We start from the raw sequence: 5,350 nt of genomic DNA on the forward strand, positions 1-5,350 counted from the left end.
TTGTTTCCTCGGTTGACAACATTGATAAATTTATTCCTAAACATGATGTAAATTGCAAGCACATGTATCTTGTTCTCTTTCATGTGAAAGCATTTGTCATAAAAACGTTTGCTCAAGATAATGAAATCTTTGAACATGTCTATGAGATGGATTGCAAGTGCAGAAACAAATTCTCTTGGTAAGAACAAAAAACTTATCAAAATCTGGATTTATTTAAACAAATTGTTTTAATATTTTGTGTAAATAATGTAATTTAAAAAAAAAATACTGACTCCTCTCGATTTTTAACAGAAAACGAGAGGTGTGTTTCGCTTGGGACGAAACATATTTTATTGTATTTTTTATTTAAAAAGAAATATATTTTACCTCGGTTTTGAGTAATAATTGAGGGAAAAATATAAACGTGTTTATTGAGTTTCTTCATTGTCCTTAAACAAATCGTTGTCGTCCATTTAATGAGTATCAACGCTCAAGACACTACCATTAGTGATCCACGTGAAATCTAAAAGTCATTATAAAAGTATTTTGAATATTCTAAATTGATAATGAAACATTTGACATGGAAACTTTAAAACTTTAAAAAACGTTTATTTTATTTGGGAAAAATTCTATACAATGGATTCCAAGAGTAGAAAATTATTTGGGTTCAAGGTTTGTGTTCTCAAATAATCATATAACTAAATTGTTATTTTATTTTTCTAACCATTTTTTTATATAAAAAAACAAATGAATACAAAAGGTATAGAGAATATATTGCATCGTACATTTGATCTTCATCGAGATCAATGAGGATCCCCAATATTTGTTCTTCCTTAAGATATCCTACATTTATTCTTCATCAACAACGATGACGATGAATTAGATTCAAGATTTGTTATATATTTTTATTTTAATATTCTGTGTAAACAATGTAATATTTTGTGTAAACAATGTAGTTTATAAATAAATTAATTTATTAATATTCTATGTAAACAATGTAACGAGTATTTAAAAATAAAGAATATATTTTCCCCTCGGTTTTGGTCATAAACCGAGAGGTATGTGACACTAGTTTTGAAAATATAAAAAAGTTATTGTTAGGGATCAAACTAATGACAATTTCAACTATCCCTACGGATATAGTGGACAATTTTCATGACGTCATTCATTATCTCGCCTCTGTAACTGAAGTTAAATCAACTTCGTGTTCAAAATTAAATGTGTTTTTTGTAGTAGTGAATTATCAAGTATATATTTATCCAACTAGAGTATTGCTCACTTCAAGGTTTATGAAACAAAAAATTTGGTCTTAATCCACTGTAGAATTAGAAATGGTAACACTTATAATCACTAAGAAGTAAATTGGTTGAGATGTTTGCTATTTGATATCTTATGGAAAAAATCTATGGCACTTATGTTAATCGATTGTGATAGTAGTGTGACTATTGTAAAATATGAGAATTGTTACTATAACCGTAAGAGACGGCAAATATAGTGTAACCAGAACATTCTTATAATTTAGTTTAATGAGTTGCTAGAATGTATCATGTTCACACTAATGAAATTTAAACCGACATATGACATGATTATATGCTAGAGAGAAATTCTTAAACACATTCAAAATTATGACACAATTGCAAATAATGAGTCACTCATGATAGTAACCTGACCTGAAAGACCAAAGATATAAAAAATCATGTTCAATGAATAATAACCAATTGCAAAGTGATATGAGATGAATTTGCTATTATAAGTTAAAAAAAAAAAACTTGACTCTTAGAAAACATCAAAAGGATCAAGTACTAGAAAATACTAATGATATATATACTCCATGTGGAGTGGAATGCGTAGTTACAAAAGAGTATAGACCCACCTATATGAATGTGGAAGAGGGGCCACTTATGGAATTTTAGATTAAATTTATCAAGTGTTCACTATAATGGAATAGACATGCAAAGCCATTAAAACACGAGCTTTTTAAGATTACACCATTTAAAAAGGTTGTGTGAATTTGATGTTAGAGACATAGTTCAATACTATATGTAATATAAATTGTTTTTTAAGTCCAACGCAGAAGATGTTATACACTTTCTTAGTGTTTAAGATGAACATTGTGCAGATTGTTATATGATCAATTAGCAAAACTTACTATCCAATTTGAAGCCTCGACATAAAGGATGTTGCATTGGCTTTCATCATCAGTGTTTCTGCAAATTGCTTTGGTTCATTTTTTCTTGTCCTTTCTCCAATCTCTGAATATAAATTCAATATTTCATTTATCAATGTTTCCTCAACAGTCTCTCCTGCAGATTTCCGATTCATCTGGATAACAAAAAAAATTCATTACACAAAAAAATCAAATGGAAAGGAATATTCAATCAATATGACTATGATGAATTGAGTTCAGCAATCAGCAACATTTTGAAGATGATTAAGCGTAATAGTTTTACTATTTACACTTGCAAAAAGTACAACATTTATATTACATATAGTTTCCTCAATAAGTGTACATAAGACAATACCATAGATACTATTGCATCCATTACTTGTCTATTCATTTCATCGTATGCCTGAGATTGAGATAAATAAAATGTATTAGAAAAAAGAGAAGAAAAAAAAGGAAAATACAGTAAAATTTAGTGCAATGCAAATTTCGAAGGAATTCATGACCAACCAAGTGGTAGAAAGATAAGAAGCTAGTTTCTTCAAGAGATGGAAGACTACGTCTAGGGAGATGGAATCTATCAAGATAGCTAAAATACTTTGAGATCCAATAGGTCATAGTTTTAAGATTTGACCATCTTTTCAGCAATTCTCTTAACAAGACTTTATCTTTCTTTTCTTTCAAAGATGGCAAAACCTATTGATAACAAAATCATACCAGTTATAATTTAATTTTAATCATATTGTCAATAATACCAAATGCTTAACAGTGTTGTTTCTCACCGTTGTTTTGATGTAATCTTCAAATGTTTCCTTGTACTTTATATACAGTTCTTGCGAATAATCATGAGGAGGCTTGTTAGTGCACATATTGAAGACGGTCCTGAATTGCAATTTGAGAACAAAGAAACAAAAACAAAGAAAAGGTTATAGATTATGATGGATAAGTATGGATACGAATGCGTAACCGATATCGGTACTTCAGATTCTAGGTTCTAGATTGTTGTCAGGAATGGAAACATACGTATACAACAAGGTGTGATCTACAGAAGTTAAGGAAGGTCCAGGCAAGCCTTCTAGATTGTTCTGAAGCTTCTTGATGCCTTTCTGCACAAAATTCCATCCTTCTTCGAAATAGATGATTTTCTGGCGAGAGTTTGACATGTTGGTGAATTCAAGAAAAATACCTAAATCTGCACTCAAATATTTGAAAGTACTAAATAAATAACAAGATAGATATTGATCAAAAGAAATTCATAATAAAATATAATTGAGAATCATAGATGTTAAAAACAAAAACGAAACAAGAAAAGTGGAACCTTGGTGAATTGAATCGGAGAGGGTTCTCTTGAAAATTTGGTTTGATGAAGGAGAAATAAAAAAGTCGGCACATGCAAAAACGAAGTGAATCCTTTTTTTGTTTTTACCAAAAAGGAAGATATTATTACTGGTTTTAGCCCATTTGATATTTTATATAAGTACAAAACCGCGGTAATTTTTGGGGTAGAGTATTAATATTATTATTGGAAGAGAATTTATTCACTCCTCCGTTTCTGTTTGAAATGAAAAAGATATGAAAAGTTAATTTTTTTTTATATATTCATGTCTTTTTTTTTAAATTTTTTATTTATATTTAAATATGAGAAAATAATAAAAGCACGAATGTAGAAAATATTTTCACAAACATCCAATAAGCAATGTCTATTATGTTAAATCACTCATATATATATATATATATATATATATATATATATATATATATATATATATATATATATATATATATATATTAAAATTAAATAGATGAATGGAAGATTCATGATTTTCTATTTTTGTGATAAAACTATTTTACAGCATCAGCGTGCATATTTGCGTGCATTTTTATTAAGTTTTTTAAATGAGTTAAATCACTTAGATGTATTAAAATTAAATAGATGGATGGACGATTCATGATTTTTTATTTTCGTGATAAAATTATTTTACAGCATCAGTGTGTATATTTATTAAACTTTTTTAAATATACTTATAGTGTTTCTAGTTTCTAAAGATATTAATAGATTCACATGGTTTATTTGTTGGAGGGAGGGAGAGAGAGAGATCCTAGTGTTGGTCGTTTTGAGATTGGTTGTACTATGCAAAACAACATGAAGTTTACTCAAATTAGTTCTGGTGAAGAAAGGACACATGTTAAACACGATGTTCCAACATGTTGGCTGCAACATCTGGTCTCTGATAACAGATAAATGGTATTGAAATTTTGGTTCAGTATTTATTTATCCAAGATCTCTCTAAAATAAAAGATCTATAAGTTATGGATATCAGTTAATTTGGATGTACTGGTGCAACATGTGGAACACGATGTTCCATCATGTACAATGCAACGTCTGGTCTTGTGCAGCAGGTCATAAGGGATGTTGTTTCTTGAAGACTTTCTTATTGGATCTCAATAGATTCGTTGCAAATTTGTTAACAATGTTTGTGTGAGTTGTTTGTCAGTTGTTGAAGATCAAATCAAATTTAAATGGTGATTTGAATTTGAATGTAACAAATTATATCTTTTGGAGAGTTTTATGGAGCAATCAATTCCAACAAGAAAATTGTAGCGAATTAGTGTTGAATTTGAATGTAACGAATTTAAATCAGAGACCCATAAGGAAAAATCCTAAAATACATTGTTATATAAGGAGACTCTATGATCATGTTTTAGTCAAGATTTTTGTACACACGATTAAAGTCTTTGTGTTTAGGGGTTGTGAGTCTTTTCTTTCTTGTACTCCACGCTAATTTCCTCATAAGGATTAGTGTTGAATCTACTGTGTCGCGGATAGAAAATTTACAAAGTCATTATCATCTGTAGTGGTGTATTCGTCACTTTATGATTTATTGACTAAATCAAAAGCAAAGCATACAAAGATAGAGTCGCCACCGCACTTCTATTTATCCAAAGGAATGGCTAGAAAGCGAACAAAAGCCTAAGAAGTTTTACGCAAAGAAAACTAATAAAAGGTCAGAGATCTGGGAAAGGGGGTAATTATGTTGTGGGAAGGTGTTAGGCACCCACAACATCCTAGGTACTCCTAGGGAACCTCTTTTCACAACTTGTTGTAAAATTATTTGTTTATGAAATTATTTTGTGCAACATTGATTGAAGGGATGAGAAAAGAATATACAATTTTTATTATTTTTGTGTTTGAATGGATGAACCCAT

General features: G+C 29.4%; 1 long non-coding RNA gene across 1 annotated transcript; it reads right to left on the reverse strand.

Moving 5' to 3' along the window:
• Positions 1–2,923: 2,923 nt before the first annotated feature.
• LOC127073339 (uncharacterized) lies at positions 2,924–3,569 on the reverse strand. The gene is made up of 3 exons (XR_007785724.1): positions 3,462–3,569; positions 3,167–3,335; positions 2,924–3,025 (listed from the first exon to the last, which is right to left on the reverse strand). It is a non-coding gene; the product is annotated as an uncharacterized LOC127073339 (long non-coding RNA).
• Positions 3,570–5,350: the final 1,781 nt, after the last annotated feature.

Source organism: Lathyrus oleraceus, chromosome 4 (genome assembly GCF_024323335.1).
Source record: "Lathyrus oleraceus cultivar Zhongwan6 chromosome 4, CAAS_Psat_ZW6_1.0, whole genome shotgun sequence".
Classification (NCBI taxonomy): domain Eukaryota; kingdom Viridiplantae; phylum Streptophyta; class Magnoliopsida; order Fabales; family Fabaceae; genus Lathyrus; species Lathyrus oleraceus.